General features: G+C 48.0%; 1 long non-coding RNA gene across 1 annotated transcript; it reads left to right on the forward strand.

Moving 5' to 3' along the window:
• Positions 1–3,526: 3,526 nt before the first annotated feature.
• LOC114011033 (uncharacterized) lies at positions 3,527–15,591 on the forward strand. Its single transcript, XR_003552768.2, has 2 exons — positions 3,527–3,570; positions 13,963–15,591. It is a non-coding gene; the product is annotated as an uncharacterized LOC114011033 (long non-coding RNA).
• Positions 15,592–21,582: the final 5,991 nt, after the last annotated feature.

Consider the following 21,582-nt stretch of genomic DNA (forward strand, 5'->3'; position numbering starts at 1 on the left):
CTTTGGAAACTTCTGTGGAATTTTTCTTGCCCTCCTCTCTTCTCTTTGTTTCTGCCTGTCACCCACATTCACAAAGCATATGTATGTTCAAGACCTAATTAAGAAGGTTTTATATGAGTTTGTACATGTGTTTTCACACAGACAATAACGGTGAAGCATGTTACTGTGCTGTTCGTGCGGGACGTTAACCTTGCAGATGGGGAGAGTGTTATGAAAGAAATTATAATTAATAGCATTAAGAAGCTGATTAAAATAAAAAACGCGTTATTGCAGCAGGGGTCTCATTAAGGAATAGTCATGCCTGTCTGCCACAGATTTAAGAACTTTCAGCCACAAGGCCTTGAACTGAGGCAGCTCCAGTTTAAGCAAACGCAGCAGAGACTCCACCCCCAGTGACATCAGATTGAGTTACACTGCAAAAACACCCCAAGATCTGGAGGGAAAAAAAATAATATCAGCTTTTCTCCCTCCCCTCCTTGATGTTTAAAAATGATAAAAACACCATTCTTCTCCAGCACTGGACGTTTGCAATGAGCCCTTCTTTAAAGCAAACCACCAGCAGAACAAATGTGTTTTCTCAGCCTTCCTTTCCAAAGGGAGGGGACAGCACAACTGCACATTTGCAGCAAAACAACACATACACACACACACACACAAAATATATATCCAAAGAATTCCACAATGTCCCCCAGCCCTGAAACACACAAATTAAACCAACCAATCCAGCATTACAGCAGAGCGATTGTCCTTTCACAGAGCAGGAAGGAGACCCACAGAAAGGACTGTGGTACACAGCGACAGATCTGGGGCTAGGGACCAGAGACTGGTGATGGGCACCTTTCATTAACTTTATTTGCAGTTTGGCCAAAATTAAACTGACAAACCCGTTTGGAGCTTGCTGTAAAGTTACATATTTTTCACGTAAACATCCAAGGCAGTTGCCTTTCTCTAGGATGTGTCATTTCCTGTGTAGCTATAATAATATATTAAGTAAAGGGATAGCAATGGATTTACATATTTACATATGTATAGGCACTGTGCATAAGAAAGATAGCAGAAATCGGCAGAAAGGGTTTTGTTAAAAAGTTTGGGAAATGACCACACTGAAACAAGAAACACACTTCAAATATTCTTGGCATTCAAGACAAGGCTGGCAAGGAAAGATTTACTGACAAGTCAGTGTGGAACAGGAAAGCTTCTATGTTTAAAGATTCGGGGAGGCGGATGTCATGCTCAGGACACAGGTCACCAAAAAGAGCTACAAAACCAACTTCGTTCTTACCTGCTCCCCACGGGCTTTATTTTACTCTGAATCGTGCAATGCTAAAACATTTAGCAAGGCAGTCATAAGGAGACGCTCTGGCGACTGATAGCAAGCTGAAGGAATGAACTGCAGGGATACAGGGGCTCACCTTTGCTCCAGGAAGGACATCTTTCTTTTTGCTGTAAGATATCTACTTTTTTTCCAGCAGTAAAGTGTCAAAACCACAAAGGAAGCGATATAATTAGTGCTGGTACCTACTGCAAACTCGGATCTCTGAAGAGAGACCAGTGCAGCTTTTCAAATGTCTACCATTTTGAAACCAGAAAAACATTTTCTAACAGACAGAAGAATCCCTCTTGAATCCCCCCTGGCCCTTTTGAATTCACGCCCTGCCTTACATCAAACGCTTTTTTGCTGATTAACTGCACAATCAGGTCCCTGCAGATCAGGGGAAGAATGGAGAAGAGAAAAGCAACCTCTTTTCCAGAGAACAATACCATTATTTCAGCTCCATTGGACAGGAATGTGTGATTTCACAGCCCACTGCCCTTCTCTCCCATCTCCAAAAACACTGCCAGAGATCCACTGCTCCAAGTCCCCACCCATTAGTACCCACATCCAGTATTTACAACTTGGGTTCAATATTTGTACGGGGGGGGGGGGGGGGCGGGAAGGGTGGGGGACGACCCACGCAAATATATGCATACATATATGGAGAAAATAACCAAATCAGAACCCTCTCCCAAGCCCAAGAATAGAAATAAAGGAAGTTTAGTTTATTTTTAAAAGTAACTAATATCCTTTTTCTTGTATAATGTAAAATTCCAGTTCACACACACATGAGTTGTATTTTGGGGTTGGATTTGGTATGAAGGTAGTTAACAAATGAAAGGAAAAGAAACTTTAAAATTCAAATAATTCAAGAGTTTAGAGGGAAATATCCTTTTTTCAAAGGCAGGTTACTTAATAAAATGCCACTAAATATAGGTTTTTTTTAAAAAAATAAAATAAAAAGCCTTTTTGCCCACAAAAGTGTATTGCTTTCTCACAGTTTACCGAGTTTCTTTGCTGTTAAGTTTGAGTATAAACTCAATTTATACTCCATTTATATTGGACTATAAAACCATTTTCATTTTACAAACATCTGTTGAAATCAATTGTTGAAGAACTGAGTCCACAGGAGGAACTATATATTTTAAAGGGGAAGCAACTTCACAGTTGTGAGCTTGTTAGTTAACAACATGGCAGAAATATTTCCAAAAAAGAAAATCAGGAAGACATCTATCTCCCTGTAAGAGAGACTGTCTCTCAATGACTCTCTCAGTCTTTGTTTATTAATTTTTCAACGATTCCTACGTTTTACAATTTGCAGGATAAGAGAAATAGTAGAGAGCTTCCCTCCCTAGCCCTTAAACTTTGATATCGCCTGATTTCAGCTCACCCGCGTGCACAAAAGGAAAAGCTCTTGTTGTCATGAAAGTGCACTGAAGTGACCTGGTGTGTTTTAGTCGGTCACAATTAAATCCCCTGCTTGGCTCAGCCCGCGGAGAGCGCGGCTGCGAGAGGAACGGGCGGGGAGCGTGGCGGCCCCGCCGCTGCCCGCCGGCCCGGGAGGGAGAGCAGCCGTGGGCAAGCACCCCCCGCCCCCCCCCCGGCCAAACACTCCCCACCTACAGCAATAATTGCTATTCGGAATGTGACAGATGTAGCGGTTTGTTGTGCCCGGGCTGGGCTTGCTTTTCTGCTTGCGGGAAAGAGGTTGAGCTTTGAAACCGAAATACACACAGAAAAACTGCAAGCTCTCGGGCAGAGCGGCCCCCGTCACCGACCACACCTCTCCGGTCCGGGACCGCTGGGGATCAGTTGTGTTCCCCCAACACCAGCGCTGCCGAACAAAAGAGAGAAAGAGGGAGAAAATAATATTTGCTCAGGTCCCCCCTCTGTTCGCCTTTGATTTATCTGTTTACAACCGGGACCCCCTCAGTTGAAACAAAAAATCAATGAAAATGTAGTTGGAGAAAAGGCGGGCAAACTACTGAAAAAAAAAAAAAATTTGTGAATGGAAGAATGTGTTTGTGCATTCATTGTTAAAATAAAGAGCGTGCAGTGACGTGAGCGCCCGAGCACCAATGGGCGAGGGGATAATATTTTTAAATATCCTCCCCGGGAGCCAATGGCGGAGGCGGTGGCAAAGACTAGCGCAGGGGCGAGCCAATGGCGGGGGAGGTATGCTAATGAGGAGTTGGTCAGGCAGGAGCTGAATGTCAACTAGTCAAAGATGGAGGCTGGAGCAGGGAGGCCATGAGGTTGGTACTGGAGGATTTGCCCACGTTTTGATCGATCAGGGAGCGACGCCGAGGCGCGCCCGGGGCGGCGGCGGCCGGCGGCGCGGGGCGGCGGGAGGCGGGGGTGGGGTGGGGGTTTGCGGAGCCGCGCCGCTCTCGCCGCCTCTTTTGCGCCTCTTTTGGCAACTTTCCCCCCCGCGGCGCGGGGATCCGTCCCCCCGCCGCCAGGCACCGCGCCGCGCGGGCCCGCCGGCCCTGCCGCCGCATCCGCCGGCCCGGGCGGAAATGGCGGGAGCCGCGGGCTCCGGGCGGGGGGGCGCGGGGTGACGGCGGGGCGCGCCGCCGCCGCTCTGACAATGGTCCCGCGGGGCGGGCGGCCGAGGGGCTGCCCCTCGGCCCGGGCGGCGGGGGCGGGAGCCTGGCGGAGGGAGCGGGGCGGCCTCGCGGGGTGGTGGCGCCCCTCGCCCTGCCCCGGTGCGGAGGCTCCCCGGCCGCTCGCCGGAGGGCTTTGCCGGGGGAGCGGGCGGGCGCGGGCGGCTGCTCCTGCCCCTCGGGACCGCGGCGGTCTCCCGGGCGCAGCTCTCGCTGGTCGTTTTTTTTCCGCCGCGCGGTCTGTACGAGGCGTCGGAACGAGCCGGCGGCCGGAGCCGCGGGGCCGGGAATAAAACTCGGGAGCGGCGGCGGGCAGCAGCCGGCCGTGGCGGCCGAAAGCGGGGAGAGAGGAGGGGACGGGGGCGGGTGTGCAGCGCGAAGTGCTGGCGGAGTACGGGGGGAGCCGATGGCTGGCAGGCTTGGCTGAAAATCTCTAGATAGTGGTGAGCCGACCAACCCCCCCACCCCCCAAACATTTCACCTACGCAAACACTTCGGAGCCACCGAGTGTGATCCCACGAATCGAATTCTTGTCGCCGGAGCTGAGCCCGCTCCCTCCCCGCCCCCAGCCCGCGGGTTGTGTTTCTCGGGAGTGTTTGCGGGTGCTGCCCGCTCGCGTTTGTACCACCGGGCTCCTCTTGGAAAATACTATTCCCGTTTTCCAACGTAGCAGAACTCCTGTCTCCCTAGAAAGCACGGAAATGGTTTTGCTGAAATATCCTGATTTCGACCCCCCTTCCTCTTTTTTTGCTCAACCCCCCCAAAGAGCGAGGCAATAAGTCACATGCTATCTCCAGCCAGTATTTATATTGGCTTAATATTTAAATCTCGTAAAACTAGTGCTTTGCTTAAATAGTCCAGAGTTTTTGCAATAAACCAGGGTGCGCAGCCCAGAGTGTTTCTTTGGCATTCTTGCACTTTGCCCCAATTCCGCTTCGTTTCCCTCCAGTGTGTGGCCTTCAAGTTGTGTAAGGAAGGCTCGTACCCTCGAACACAAACCTGGGGCTCTGGAATTAAAAAAAAAACTTCCTAAAGTTTAAAGCACATTCTTTCTTCTATTTTTTTTCTTTTTCCTTCCTTCTTGCTCTTTTTCTCTCTCTCTTCCCCCCCCCCTTTTTTTTTTAACATTTCCAAACTAGCCTAGGTTTCCGGATTAGGAATGAATTATTGTACAAAAAAAAGGAGGAAAAATTAAAATCAGAAAATAAGAACGATACAGTTTAAGATTCTAATTAGGTTGGGACATGACCAAATCAATTGGCTTTTTGTTAATACTGCTCTGAAAATTTTGACAACTAGAATTCATTCAGTGCATTTTCTCACTCAGCCCAAACTCCCCCAGACTTGAATCAGTTTAATTCATTTTAGCATTTGGTACGATTCTTCCTTGTCTATACAGTTTATGGAAAGTTGTTTCCAAGTTTGGATTTCTTTGCATTGTTTGAAGTTCGAAATAAAAGTATTTTATAATTTCTCAAGTGATTTTTATTTAACAAATAGTTACATTTTCCAGCTTTGCGTTTGAAATTTAGAGAAACAAATGCTAAACAGTTTGAAGCCTAAAGACTAACAAGTTGACTTTTAAATGTTATTTACTGCTAAAATTATTTGAAACGTCTGATTTGTAATGATTAACTGATGTTTTCTCCTTACTACCCATATATTCTTTTTGGAAAAGGAAAATTACAATAGTGATGTTTTCATGCTGCAAGTAGATGATTTTTAAAGGTATCTCACTCCTGGGTGGCAGTTGTTTTGAAAGCTTGTTTAGATGCTTGTATAAAATAGCAAGACTTGCTTAGCAATTAAAAAGAAATAATTTAAGCTACTGGCAAGCATGTATGTAATAAATACCAAATATTTTAGCAGACTATTCAGATGGAAAGCAATAGAAAGGATATGAACTTCTCCTCCATTGTGTCTTTAAGATAATGCTTAATCTAATTCATTACACCTACTTCTGTAAAATACTGGGGTGCTGAAATGCAAGGAGGACAATCCCAGTTCTGGTCTTTGCTTTCACATGCTCTGGTGTGATACATTTACCATTGAGAAGAAGAAAAAAGTCTCTAAAAAGAGCTTATCTAAATTCTTGCTGAAGTTAATTCAAGGTGGAGTTGTGAAATATTAAAATCTAATTTTAAAGAATGACATTGATTCAATGTGGTTGTTGAAGAAACTCCTTTTTTTTGAATGTAACAAATCTGTTTTAGAGTAAATTACGCACAGAAGGCCATCACTTGGAGAAGTTTCTAACTGATTTATCATTTATTTTGGAAAGTCTCTGAAGCATGCTGTTGTCCAGAGCCCTTTTTCTGTTGTACTACTGGCAATTATGATGAGCAGTGCAATATTAAAAGGGCATTGGCTGGCAGAAACATGACCCCCTTTAGCAGCCCACCCTCTTCAGAGTGGGCAAACAACCCTAAAATAGATGCCTCCTCCAGTGTATTTATGCACGTGTGTGAAATAAGGTTTTATACATGTGGGAGTGGTTTTAAATAAGGAGTGAGATTCTGGGTTATACATTTTTATATGTCTTTCTATGGAAATGAGCTGGAATAATTTAAACACATCCTATTTAAAACGTAAGCCCCAAATGTTTCTGGGGGCTTTCAAGGCATCACATTACCTGCTTTGTTTACCAATAACTTGTAAGTAATTATTAATTTCTACACACTTCCATACAATATCTACATTGAAATTTTATAGTGATTTCTTTATAGTTTTCCCCTTTTAGAAACTTTCCCCTAGATGTTTAACATGGTCCCTATCAACATCTATAGGATTTAATGCTGTTGATTTGGTTTTAAGAATCTGTGGTGTTTATACTGTGATTTTTGAGTGGTGACACACAGATACGTGTGAGATTGAAGTACAGGCATTTTTGTACACAAGTCTCATCATTTCTGTAATATTTTCCATAGCAAATCAAAGCACTGTATATTTATACCATTCTATATACACATACATCAGCCTTTTTCATCTGTACTGGTCAACCACCATAAACTACACAGCACAATTAAGACAACTTCTGAAGGCAGAGGGAAGGGCTGGCACTTTCTGTGATTTTATTTAAATTACATAGTTTAGATTCATTGACTGACCAATTTGGATTTTATGGAAACACATACATTTGAGGATGCTGAATTATGTCCCTTGTTCTTTTATTCTCCATTACTGTAGCAAAATATTTTCTTGTATAAAACCTTTATAACATACCGTGTCTAGATATACTGGGCATGTAGCAAAAGACTTGAATGGTTTGTTTAACAAGCCATACTAACAGTGGTCTCTCTCTCTCTCTTTTTCCTTTCTCTCTTTCTGTAATTTTTTTAAACTAACTTTTTGTTGTTGTTTTTTTACCTTGTCTAATTACGATTGCAAATAAACTTTGTCATGCAGAGTTTTATTGAGGCTAAACATAAAAACGTTATTGTGGTTAACACTGTAATGTAACAGTCCCTTACAAAAGGATGCAGGGACAGCTGTGCAGAACGTGACAGTGACTGCTGGTATCGCTGGCTCTGACAATGTTGCACTACTGTCTGCACAAATAAAGCAGTGCAATAATATTGTCAAAGCATTTGGTTCCAGTCCTAATACATCCTTTATGATCAGTTACTGTTGCACACCCAGCCCCTGACATTATGGGATTGTGTAGTTATTTAATGCATTTTAGTAGAGAACCAGCCCCCTACTCTGATTTCTTCCCTCCACCGCAAAGGCTCGAGCAAACGTTAAAATGTAGAAATTGCCTAAACAAATCCCTACCCTTGTGTTTGTTTGTTTGTTTTGTGTTTAGGTTGAGTGGTCTGTATGGAAATTCCTTGGGTTTTGTTCCCTATTTTGACTGCTTCAGTGTACAAAATGGATTGCCCTTTCTGCCACTAGCGTGGGTTTGTGTGTCGAAGTTGTAAAATAAAAAGCTGGCCTATTCACATTTTAAAGCCCTCTTGTCCTCCTTTAGAGCAATCACTACCTTTAAAAATGTCCTGACCAGGTTTGAGTATTTTCTTGCTACGGCTTTAAAAATTAGAGTTTTATGAACCTGAGGATGTTATTGTTGTGTATAGAATTCAGTTGACTTTAATATATACACATGTATTCACAGGCAATTTAATTTTTGCTTCCTATTGATGTATTTTTCAAGTTCCATTGTATTTCACTTTCAGAGGAATTACTGTTAAGATTAAAGCAATATTGATACCTTCATTTTCATTTAAAAAAAAAAGTAATAGAAGGCACCTAAATAATAATCAATAGGTTTTGAAAGACAATCTCTCCCTGCACTTCCCAATAGCAATGTGGAGCGAGTCTGATACGCAGGGATGATGTAGGCCTAGGAACAGGAATATTGCGTTCAGAATTGATCTTTAAATAACAATATGTTGGTGACTGTCACTCGCGGTGTAGTTGGAGGCAGATGTGGTATTTTCTCTTGCAGCTGCTAAGAAGGGGGTTTGGAGGGCTGGGGGATGGGACCTTCCTCTCCTTTTTTTTTTCCTGAAGCCTTGAGCTGTTACCTTGGGAGCAAAGGGTGGGGGTGGGGAGAGCCGTCATATTGGAAATCAAATCTAGGTAAAGGAGCATTTTCGGATTGCACTGCACATCCCAAGCCAGGCTGGAGTGTGCTAGTGAGTGAGCCATGGGGAAGCAGAAAATGGAGGACCAAATGCTGAGGGGGAGCGTGTGTCCCATTTTAGAGGGATGAGGGGAAGCAGAATCCTCAATAACACACTCCAGTTCTTCAATGAACAAGGGAGCAAACAAAAGACACCTTTTCAGCCCCTCTGTTTCTGGTGAGGAGCTGAAGCCCATCTCCCTTGCACACCCAGAGAAGAAGGCTAAGCCTCCGCACCTGAACTGGAGGCAGGGTGGTGGATGCAGTACAGCTCCCAGGCCTCAGTGGAGGTAACCTGAGCCGCCATGGCTCCCTTTCTCTAGAGCTTTTCTTTTCATCCATCTCTCTGCATTGTAGCACGGTTGCCATTTTTGTGTGCATTAAGGAACGGGGAGGCCTGTTTAGCTTTGGCACTTTCTCCTCCTAATTTTTTGATTAATTAAAAAGTAGGAGAGGGTGAAATCTGTATGGGCTCTGCTGGGGGGGTGTCTTCTCCCCCCTCCGCCATCAGTAGGAGCATAAGAGTGACCGGAGTGGAAGCGTGAGGGGCCCTTCCCTGCCCCTGGCCAAGGATTAAGGGAGGAGGGTGGACCAGTAAGGAGCTGGAAGCCACCCTGGAGCAGGGCAGGCTTTGTTCTGTGTGTGTGTGTGTGTGTGCGCGCGCTCATGGAGCCCATCAGCGAGTGGAAATAAACGCTAGTGAAAGCCTTGGTGGGGCTGATGCCGAGCTGTAAAATGGCCTCTCAAGATGTGTGAGCCTGCCTTGTTTGGAGGTGGAGAAATCACAGGGGGAATAGATGCATACTTGTTTTCCTGTATAAATGTATGTCTTTAAAAATAATACAGTTGCTGCACTTGAAACCTCCCTGGGCGTGGGGAGGATTTGAGGCATGTGATACAGGGAAAGGCCTGTGCGGTGACAAGGACCATGTCCCATGCACAGAGGGCAAGGGGACACCTCCCAAGGCTGCTTGGCTCTGGCTGGAGTGATGGAGCCCACGGAGGGCCCAGCCCGGAGTGCCAGCTCTCCTGAAGGCAGGCCCCAGGGATGCTGGGGGCGAGGATGGGGTTCTCTGCAGATCTGGGCCTGGGGTGGAGGTTACACATTCCAAATCCTCCCTTCCCCACTCTTTCTCTCTTTTTTTTTTTTTTTTTAACCCTGCCTGACTGAGGAATGTAACAGCGAAAAAAAAAAAAAGAAAGAAAAAGAAAAAAGCACTGGAGGAAAGCAAAAAAAAAAAAAAGGGGGGGGGGGGCGATTCGGAAGCAAAGGCCCCTTCAGGAGTCTATTTGTGCAAGGGAAACCATTTGCATGTGTGTGGAGATGCCAGAGTTTGTCTCCAGTTGGGTCGGAGGGGGAGGGCGCGGGAGGAATGCGGGGAATCAGGTCGGGCTGCGGGGGGAAGGGCTCCGGCAGAGCCTCCATCCTGTTGTTGCATAAACTTGTTAAAAGAACCCCTCCTCTGTGGAGGCAGCACACATAGGGTATTAGTGTGGTGGAGGAGGCCAGACCTGCGCCCTGGCTACACAACCAATTGGAGCGGAAAGTGAAATCAGATGGTTTAAGTTTTCAGAGGGATTTTTTTTTTTTTTTTCAGGGGGACTTTTTGAGTCATTGCATTGAGTGCTAGATCTGTGTTAAGGTCGCTCCTGCTCTCGGCGCTCATGGGTGGTTTGGGGAAGGGAGGCGGCTGGGCGGGACAAGAGGTGCCGCTTCCCCTCTTCGGGTTTCTCTGGTCCGGCCGGGCAGGCTCGGCCTTGGAGCCCCGGGGAGCAAGCGCACCCCCTACCCCTGCAGGCACGTGGGCGGGCAGTTTCTGGGCAGCTGGGGTATGTAACAGGGGAGTCCGGCCCCAGCCATGGGGGAAGATTTATTTGGGGGACCCTAAGGTCAGCGCTGCATGTGCTCTGGCCCCAGCCAAGGCAACTACAAGAGCTTTCAGCTGCCGTGCTGCACATGCAGGGCCAGGAGTGGGATTGGCACTTCCAAGGTGATAGGATTTAGCCCTATTTTGCTCCTGCATTCAGTACCAGAAGTCTTTTTTTTTTTTTTTTTTCCATCAGACAGCAGAGTGCTGGTAAACACGATGCAGAAAAGCCGTATTGTGGGGTTACAAAGTCTAGGCTGTTTAAGGAGCTCTGTCATTCCTTTTAATGGAGCTCACTGACGCAGATCTGGCTTCTGCCAGCCGAGGAAATGTTGCTGCTGAGAAAAGGGTTATTGAAACCCACAAACTAAATATTATAAGTAAGAATCAAATGGCAGGACATTCTGGAGTGTAATCCCTCCTGATTTCAGGAGAAGGGGAATGTATTGATCAGTGGCCATGGGTGACAGAATCCCCAAGCTCGGTGGGTGAAACGCGCTTGGGAAGGTGGTGTTTTCAGAGAGGATTATCAAAACCCTTACTCTCCAGAGTCTCACACCTGGACAAGTTGACTCTTGCATGGAAGCAAGAATCCCCTTTTTCTCTGGATGGATTTGTACAAACTTGCTAGATAGACTTAAGGAGCCAGGACTGGAATGCTAAGAATTTTCTCTCTCTTAAAAAAAAAAAAAAAAAAAAAAAAAAAAAAAGAGAGAGAGAGAATTAAAAAGGCAACACTTCCCAGTTTTAAAACAATGATAAAATTATTAAATAGGATGGAAACCTCTAAACCACCTCTCAGCCTACAGCTGTTTCCAAAGTGTTTGCTCTGACCTTTGGTAATAGTGTCAATTCCACTGCAGAAAATATATTGAAGACTATATAATGTTTTTAATTGCAAGATGGCTTTTAAACTGTCTCCGTTCCTCAGGCTAGTGAAACGCTGTGACCAGGGAAACAAGACTGGACTGAAGCTTTGTTGCCCTGCTATGTTTTGTGTGGTTGCAACCGAGATGAAAATTTAAAAAACCCGCTTGCCCCAAGTGGCATCTTTAACCACAAGAGAAACAAACAAACAACAACAAAGGGAAGGGGAAATGGCTTGCTAAACTAGACCAGTGAAGACAAGGTCTGATCTCACTAGGAGCAGAGGCCTCTCAGCACCAGAGAGTCAGCTCACTACTTTATTTATCCCAAAGCTTCATCATAAGGACACTTCAGTCTATTTGTCTGCTAATGCCAGAAAAGGGGGGGCTTAAATGTACAGCAATGACTCCACTACAGTAAAAGATAACCCCCCCACACACTCCCAAAACCCCAAAGGTTTCTATTATTGAGCAACACAAAGTCTTATTTCCATACTAGTCTGGGTGACATTTCCATTTAGTTTCTATAACTGTGATTACAGGCAAGAGAGGTTTCTAAACATATCTAGAGATGCTGAGCCTTCTGGTGTATAAATAGCATGCATTTCATAATCTCGTGTTTAAATGTTTATTTTAAAATAACCCCCATATACATTCCAGAGAGTCTCCCTGCTATAGGACATAGCACGACCTAGAGCTTTGCACATTGTTTGCAAACTGGGGGAATATTACTGGAGATTGAGTCAGTCTTTATTTTCCTGGTCTTGTTAAAAAAAAGGGCTAGGTGTGGGGAGTCCTGTGCCAATACACCACTTGGAAATAAGGAAAATTTTTAGACACATCTAGGCTCTCAGCACAGATCCAGAAACAAGAAGACAAAGTATCTTAATTGCCTTTGCTTGGAACATAACTTGTGGCTGACATTTCTAATTACATCCCTTACACTCTCCTGCCAGTTGTAGCTTCTGCAACTACTGAAATTATTAAGTTGTGGAGAAATTGTCAAGTTGTGCTTCTGCCCCTCCACTACCGATCCATTATTAACATTACTTCATGTGCAGATAGTATGCTTCCACTGTAAACTTGCCAGTGGGTTTGTCTCTCAGGCCACTGGAGAAGTTAAATTGTGTGTATTAAGTATAAGTCTTGTTTGAGATAACATCGAGGCTGAAGAGTGGAAAAGACATGGTAAACAATAAACAAAATAGAGACTGGACGGGAATAGATGGAAAGGTAAGGCTGAGCCTAGCAGCGTCTTTTTTTTTTTATGTTCTCAGTCTTGCTGGATGTCTAGGTGCCAGGGATTGTTGAGAAGAAGTGGCAGGATTTAACAGGAGGTTTTGCCAAGGAAATGAGAATACAGAAGTTTGATAAAACTCATTCTGAGCTGCTTACAGCAATCTCTGTGAACATGGCCTTTTAATTAGTGTGAGCAGAGGTTAATACAAATAAATAATGTGGAAAAAAAGATCCCTGTTTGCTTCCAACAAGCATCACAAAGGATGGGGAGAAGGAGGGGTTGGGGCAGATCCGAGATTTTGTTTATCAGTCCATTAGAAAAAACAAACAATTAACGGAGCTTCCCCCCTTCGCTTTTCTTTGGCTGTCCTTGGTTTTCAGATGCTTTGGGCAAGTCAGGCAACATCAAAGGGGACGCAGGGCTGCCTCACACCAGCATGCCAAACGCCAGGGATCTCTAATGGCAAAGACCAGATCAATGTGGCATGCATAAATTAGCCAGGAATCCATGAATTAGGGGATTGTCTCTCCATTACGCTCCTATTTAAGCCACTGGAAAGCAGGCTGAGGAAAGAGAAGCTTAAAGTGTCAAAATCATGACCTGGTTTGGGATGGCCTGGGAATGAAGTTTCCTTCCTCTGGACTCTCAAGCGTTCCTACGTGACAAATGCACTGGGGCAGGTTAACTGCGAGCCAGATTGCAGAGGAAGAGTCTAGTTGGCAAAGCAGCCCTGAAGCTGGAGGTGTCTCAGCCCCTCCCTGGGAATCATTTCTGTGGCTGTTAGCACGTTCAGTGCTAAACCAGCCTCAGCAGAAGATTGTGCCTTCCAGCCTAGGACAGAAAAGGTGCTGGGGAGGGGAAAGAGAAGAAAAAGCCAAACAAAACAAGCTAGGGCAAAACACGCGTGCGTCTCCAAACACCGTTTAATCTGTGTGCATTAATGTAAAGTCAGTGCTGGATAGCCAGCCCCGGAGATCCTGTTTCGCTTTCTAATTTTTGGTGTGTACTTAATCCTGTGATTTCCAATGAAGGGAGGGATATTTTAAAACATTGGGCTCTCCAAGTAGGACAGCCCTAGAAAGGAAGTTCTCTGAGGGCTTGATGCCTGTGACTAAGAGGTTCAAAATACAACTATCAGTTAATCAAATAAATAGCACTTCTCAGCCTCTAACAGCTAGGCAGCTAATTGACTGAGGTTATTAATAAGGGAGAAAAATTTACACAGAAGAACGTGAGAACTGGGGATGGAGGTGTAAAAACCTGGGTAAAATCCACACTGGAGTTAATTATGTCCTGGGAGAGAGGGGTAGCGCCCATGCACAGATTCTGTGGGGTCAGAGGTTTACTCCATTCCTGCATCCTCACCCTCCCGGGAGCACATGGTGCTGTGATCCATACGGCAGTGCACTGCTTTCTAACTTTTTACCCCTTCCCCATTTGCAGGCATGGAATGAAGCTCCCTCCAGTCACCTGCTGCAAGACACATTATCCAGCTTCCTAACCTTAAGGATGAGACCCTATCAATATTGCCTCTGCTTTTGTGATCAGGGTAGTAGTGCAATATTGCTTATAGGGTCTTTTCTTTGGAGGGTTATTCTTCATGGAGAGAAGAAAGCCACAGCAGGAAAAAAATAATCCTATGTGCCCATCGAGTTAAGGGAAAAGTTGTGAAATGCTGAGCGTTGTTAGATAGGCAAGTAATTGTGCGGAGATATCTGACGAATAATCGTGCTATTGCGGTGACTCAGGTTGTAAGTAAGGAGTGTATTTTTGATGCTATCGCACAGGATTCAAAACGGCCTCATGTTTAAAACACACAAGCAGTGATTGAAACCGGAGAAACCCATCATGGCTCCATTTTAAAATAGTATGAGTCCCAAGACGTTTGAAGGGTGCCTATTTTACATAATGATGTAAACACCCACCAAGGGATGGGAGGAGATACATAGCCGCACTTGCTGTTTCTGTGCCTGATCCCAGCCCGAAAACCAGTGCGATGCGAAGCAGAGCACAGCACAAAGAGGCCGAGGCTCTAATCCGAGTAACCTCCTCGAAACAAAGCTCATGCCTCTTCCCGGCGAGCGCGGGCAGCCAGCCCGGCGGCCGGGGCTGTTGCGAGGTCGGGCGGCACAGCGGGGCTGGGCGCTGCCTCCGGCCCTTCCCGAGATCTGCTCACCGAGGTACGTGGGAACGGAGCCGGGACGGGAACGGTCAGTCTCGTCTCCGCTTTGCGAGGGATCAGCTGGGGGCTGACAGCAGCCGGGTGGGTGGCCCTGCCTTCCATTTCAGGTGGTCCCCGCGGTCCCTTTCGGGACCTCGGGGGCCCAGGGAAAGGGATGGTGGGAGGGGATTGGGGGCCGGAGCAGGGCGCGGCGGAGGAGCCGCTGCCGCGGGGCTTTCCGAGCCGGTCCCCGGGCGGCGCGGAGCTGCAGCGGCTCCTTCACTCACGGCGGCCGGGCTCGCCTCGCCGGCCCGGGGGCGTGCGGGGGAGGGACCGGAGCGCTGCGACGGAGCCGCGCCCGCCGCCTCCTCGTACGCCTGACCCTGACGCTGCCCTTGGTTTAAACCCCCCCACCCCCAAGCATCATTCCGAGCTCGGGGACAAAGCCAGGACATCACCCCCCCCCGGCCGCTCCGGGCTCTCCCTCCGTGCCCCCGGCCCGGCGGCCGGGCTGCAGGCCGAGGGGCGGCCACGGCTGCTGGGCCAGCGCTGGGACCACCGGGCGGGCTGCCCCTCTTTCCCTGTTGCACTACTGTCACGGTCGCAGCGAGCAGTGCAATAATGAAAGGGCGTCAGTGCGCCGGGGAGCGGCGAGAGCCGGGGACGAGCCGGTGACCGCGTGCGGGAACGGGACGTCCCACCACCCCCCGAGAGCCACCTTAACGGGGGGGTAAGGGGCGGGTAGGGGGGCTTCGCTTGGGCAACTTTCTTTGTTTAAACACGCAGCGGCGGAGAGTGCGCGCAGGGGCAGGGCAAAGTGACCGGCTCCGCGCACCGCCCTGCCCCGGGCCCGTCGGTCCGGCCGCCCCCCGCTGTACCCGGCCGACACCCAATAAATAAAGTGACTCCCACGTCCCCTCTCGCTGCCTTTTCTTGCTGGTGGGTTTTCTTGCAGGTCACCAGCCCTTCCCGCCTCCCCAGCAGCCACACGCTGATAAAGAACCCCCTCGATGGGATTTTGTCCAGCAATGCAGCGTTATATTCACCCATTTGGTCTTTGTGGGGAGAGGGTGGAAATGCTCATAGGAAAAGGAGCATCTTCCTTTGCTGTGCAGCCTGAAAAATGGGGTCAAGTCGTGCCCCAGTGCTGGGTTCAGCAATGGGGGAGCACAGGTAGGGAAGGGAGTGTGTGGGGTGGAAAGGGAAGGGTTTGCCATAATGGAGACGAGAATGGTGCTCTGCATCTGGGAGCTGTGCTGGGAAGACCAGGAAATAGCCCTTTGATTATTAGTGGCCATGGTGAAATGGATACTTCTATAAAGAGGGTTGGGGAGGGGTATTTCCTTTAGCAAAGGACCTTTCCACTCTGGCCTTTTGAACCTGTACTTCTCCCTGGGACTGTTTCTGCTTCATCATGACTTTTTGCAGAGGAAGGTGAGTGCAGAAAGCAGGCTGGCTGTAGGAGAGGGATGCAATCTAATCCTGATGAAAAGGCTTTTACAATCTATGCTTAATTTCCTATTTCTTTTGGATTCTGTCTTTCTTCTGTCCCTCACATGCACAAGCAGATAGAAAAGCTAAATCCTTCCCTGCAGTCTCTCCCAGGGAAAAGTCGGCCCCCTCCCCAGCTTCACCTTCAGGCTTTGCGCACACAAAATGGCTGCAGCAGCCTGTGGGTGGGCATGGAAAGCTCAGGAAGCTGCTTTTCTTTTTCCCACCCTGCCTGCCCAGGAAGCCCTTCTGCTTTTATTTTCTGTGGCATTTTGCTCTTGCATAGCTCTGTGCAAATCCAAGGGGGTCTCCTATGTGTAATCTATGCATGGAATGGGAGCTGGGGAGGGAAATGGCCAGTTTGCATGAGAAGGGGACCTGTCGGGCCCCAGTGTTTATTTTTTTGCTGACCTTCTGGGGATATGGTCAGTGAGAGCTGTGACAGCTGCTGGAAGCGGCTGGGGCTTTGAAGATTGTGAAGGTTGTGACCTCGAGGCCCCTTTCCTCCCTCTGTCCCAGGAGCTGCTGAGTCAATCAGGGAAAAGGGGAGGTGAAATGGGGGCTGCTCTTTAGCCATTTTTCAATTGGTGAATGAAACAGGAAAGGACAAATGCAAGAAGAAAAAAAGAGCGATTACTTCCACTTTGGTGCATTACTGAGAAGGGGGAATCTCTCTTTGGCAAAAGATTATAACAATAATGGGAAACCACTGCGCTCCTAAGATCCAGCACCTTGAATAAAGGATTTAACTGGGCAAGGAGCTGATGGCAGATCAATAACAGTAAATTAGCGGGAAAGCCTACAAACTTCTCTTGGTTCAAAGCAAGAGGAAATCCACCTCTTATTTCCACCTGATACCAGCTCTAGATATGGCAGCAGGAACATGTTCCCAGTTGGCCCACTAGCTCCCACCATCTCCTTGACCCTACGCTAACACATCTTCATCTTTGCTGAGCTCAGCTGAACCCTGTGGCTGGGGTTGCAGAGGCCACTGTGAACAGCTGCACCACACATGCCAAAATAAAGGGACAAAGTACATTGTGTGGGGCTGTATCCTTGATGTGCCTGTGCTTTCAAATGGCACCAGCTCCCTTGGCAATCCACACCCCTGGGCAACCCAAGAGAGGGCTCTCACTCAGTCCCAGAGCCCTTTCTAAGCCCAGTGAGTGGGGTTTAAGTCTTTTTCACTTTCTGGATAACATGATCCTGTGGATCTTTCCTTTTAAAATAGTAATCAGAACAGCAAACAGAGCACCCAGCTTTGGTTGACCAATACACAACAGAGGCAAAGAAAGCAAACAGCAGGCTTTTCAGTTAGTTTACACAGGGGGCACTTAAATACTGTATTGGTTACATAATACCATTTGGGGGTTGGGTTTTACACATTCTTCTACTAAGTATATCTGTGAGATTTGTTTTAAAGTGATCAACATAAATCCAGCCACAGCTTTGAGGGGAAAACTCCTATGATTAGACCCAATACCAGCAGGTAGCTCATAGCATATTTACTGAAAACCAAGGCACAATAGATTTTTTTTTTCCTCTGGACCTGCTGGTCAGCACTGCACTCACTCCACTGCAGTGGAGGGTGTACACTGCCTCTAGAAGGGCTGCCACAGCCAGCCACTTCCCTGCAGGAAGCACAAGCTGCTGGTTTTTAGGGCCATATCCTGCCACTGCTCCATATCCAGTCCTCAGGATTCATCCCAGCACACACTGAAGACAAGATACTTTCTGGCAATTATGACAAACTAAGTGCTAAGAAAGAGGGTGAGGTATATATTAAAAAAAAATAAAAAAATCCTAGCTGCCATTGATTAGGAAAAAGGTATTCCCTGTTAACTCCTCCAGAGAACCCCATTTACATGGGGTACCTTGAAAGTATGTATATTCCCTCCTGATAAGCCCTGCAGTAAGCATCCTGTTCCCATCCAAAGGAAGTAGCAGGTGGCCAAACTGCTCCACTGGAGGGTTGACAATGGCATTATCCACCAAGCTTTTCAGCTGAAGCCTGGCTCAATCTGTACACAACTTCTGAGACTCCAGCTAAACCCTTCCTGGGAACAGCAAGCTTCCCCAGGCAAAGCCTGGATCTAACAGATCTGTGCCCATGCAAAGGACCCATCCCTCTGCTCAGAAGTGAACAGATGGGAAGAAGAGTCTCAAAGCATCAGAGCTTTAAAACCATGTTCCTCTCTTTAGTGTGTTGTCACCAGAAGCTCCACGGGCAGAGATCTCTGCCATAAGGAACTAGCAGAACAGTGGGTGGGCGGCTAATTGAGAATGGAAGTTCCTTGGGGCAAACTAAAATAGTCTTTGTGGTACTACATGGAACTAGGTATGCTGCCTGGGCTCAGCATCAAACACAGACTCAGTAAAAATCCTGCTTACTCACTCACCTGGGAGGTAGGCAAGCCCTTGTCTTGTAAACCTCCTTAGACACACAGAATAATCAGGTGACAACAATAAGCTGCTGTGCACAGTGCAAACTCACATGTGCCATTCTGCATGGGTGTAATAAGTCAAATATTTTAAAGAGTCACCCTGCTACTACTACTTCAACAAAGGGCAGGGGTCTCCTCCCTCACACAATGACCTCCTGAGAAGCAACACCTTTACCAAGAGTCGCTACATCTTTGCCAGCAGTTAGCCCAATTAAAATCAATAGGGAGTTATACAAAGTATGAAAGCCACCATCACAAAGTGCTAGAAGACAAACTGGTTTGTTCCTCCACTGTGAATTCCCATAATGTTTCAGAACAAGTTTAGGGTGACAGCAATCTGGTTTTACACAGCTCACCAGCAGAAAATTCTGTTGCCTGTTTTCTTTTTACAGTGGTTACACCTTTAACACATATCTAAATTATTTTGAAAAATCAAACAAAAAGGAGGCTCTGCTCCAGGAGAAGCAGAAAAAGAAAGACTTCCCATTCTGAAGGAAAAGGGGATCTCTCAACATCTTTAGAGAAGTATGGAGGCCACCTTCACATGCAAGCTGTTACAGACAACTTAAGTACCAGCAAAGCTAAGGATTCCTCTCTGCCCAACCCCAAACACCAAGTGATTCATTTAAGGAGTTTACAGCAGCATTTGGAGCAAGTAAAAGGATAGTTCTGGTGTTCCCCTGTTGAATCTTTGGCCAAATTTACTGATTAGAATTGATCCCTTCTTCCCCTCTTCACACACATACATCCCTATGGAAAGGTAAATGATTACAAGAAAAAAAAACCACACAAACCAAAAAACACACAAAAAAACCCCCACCAATCCCCTAAATCCTCACACCTCTCTCACACAGAAAAAGCATAGGAGAAAATTTAAAGAGAAGCAGGGGGAACCAGGATAGTATTTAAATCGGGAAAACGAAGCCATTCATAATGTTGTCCATTCGTACTTTGTATAAGGGAGCTGGGGTAACGGGTCTTTGAAAGCCTCGACCAGCTGAATGGCTGTCGGCACTACAGCAGGGAAACCATTCGCGGGTGGGTTAAAGCCAACAGCCTGCCTCTGCTCCCGGCCTCCGCTCCGCGTCCGCTGCCCCGACGGGCGGGACGGGCAGCGCCGAGCCGCGCTGCCGCCGGCAGAAAGAACGGGTTTCCGTGCCGGGGTCTCATCTTCGGTGCTCAGCAGCCGGCCGAGCCCGACAGCTGGTGCCGAGTGAAACCGGCCTCTGCAAAGGGATTGCATGGAGATTTCGGAGGGTCTGTGGCTCGTAGCTCTTGAAAGGACCCGCGGACAGTCAGCGCCGCCGCTTTGTTTGCAGGGCTCTGCCCGAAGGGAAGGTGTCCAAGCCCGAGGAGCCTCCCTCACCGGGCCAGAGAGGTGCAGAGTGCGGCCCCCCTTCTGTCAGGGAAGGTGTGCTCGGAACGGCTGCCTGCCCCTCCGTGGGAGGCTGACACAAAAAATCACATCCACCGGCCCTAGTGGGGGGGGAGCAGGCTCAGGGCCGTGCAGAGGGGACATCGACTAAAGCCACTGCTGGACACAGACGTCTTGAAATATTTTTATAAACTTGGAGGCACACAATAAAATGGGGGGTGGGGGAGGTGTGGCGGGGGCGTGGAGACAGATATGCAGCAGGAAAGACTTTTCAGTAAGTATTTCTCAGGCTATTCACTCACACATTTCCGATTATTTCTACCTAAAATAGCGTTGAAATCCAAGCACATCCTTCCTTGGCTCTTCTCTATTCAATCGTAAACCCACTGATGCACACAAATGCCCCGAGAGCAGCCTGGAGGAAGCCCGCTGCTGCTCCGAGTGCACTGCCGGGAGAGCCTGCTTGGGCACCCCGGGGGACTGTGGGGCGACCCCGCTGCCGCACTTCCACCCACAGCCGGTCGGTCCCGGTGACAGAAAGGCGGCAGGCACCGGGCAGAGAGGGGCTGCGAGGCATGGGGAACCCCTGTCACCCCGCAGAGCCGAGCAGAGCCACAGGAGCCCCCGAAGGGGCGCTGGCTCCCGGCAGGACACCTAGCCTCCCTCCGGCCATGCCTCGGCTCCCACCTGCACCCGGAGCCCCCGGGCAGCCCGGCAGGGCCACACAAGCTGCTGCCTTCGAGGGACAGGGTGGCCATCGCCATTTTAACCTGCTCCAAGCAGGCCCAGGGGAGAGAGGTAGCGGGTGACCTTCCGCCACTCTGCGGAGCTGCAGGGGAAGGACACTGGGGAGGGCAGGGGTTGTCTGGCCAGCCAAGGGCATGTCACCCAGCCTTCCTGCTGGCTTCCCAGACACCGGCCCCAGTCCCAGTACACCGCTCAGACCAGGCAAAGAAAACCTATTTCCTCTTCCATGTGGGACCAAGAGGTACCAACATGTTGTTTGGGATTACTCAGTTCTGCAGCTACAAACCAAGTACTGGCCATCAGTCCCAGTCCAGTACCTTAAGCATGGCTCCACCTATTCCTTCCAAAAGACCCCTCGACTTTAGCTCACACTTTATTTGGCTCAATACTTAGCCTAAAACAAGATCCATCCTTTCTTTCAGTATGAACCAGTGTCTCATAGTGAAAAACAGATAATCATTGTTCTAAGGTTTCTTAAGGCACCACGAATAAGAAAATATGATCCTAGTGTCAAGATGTTTTTCTGGAAGGACGATCTAGACTGGACAACTTTCCTATGGAGAAGAGCACAGAAAGCAACCTGGAAAGAGGAGCCGTTCTCCATTACTATTTCCCCCTTCAAAAATCACCTCTTCATGTAGCGTCGCGCTCAGCCCAGCCCTCCTAGCGCCGCCTCCTGCAGCATCCCTTCCCGCGGCACGCAGCCGGCGGGAGCTCTGCCGCCGGTGCTCCGCCGCCGGGTCCCAGCCAGGGGCGTGCTACGGGGCAGGGAAGGGCTGAGGATGCTGAAGCACCCTCCTCTAGCCAGCTCTCATTGTACGTCCTCTCCACGCGTGCGCCCTGTC

Source organism: Falco peregrinus, chromosome 2 (genome assembly GCF_023634155.1).
Source record: "Falco peregrinus isolate bFalPer1 chromosome 2, bFalPer1.pri, whole genome shotgun sequence".
In the NCBI taxonomy this organism is placed as follows: Eukaryota; Metazoa; Chordata; class Aves; order Falconiformes; family Falconidae; genus Falco; species Falco peregrinus.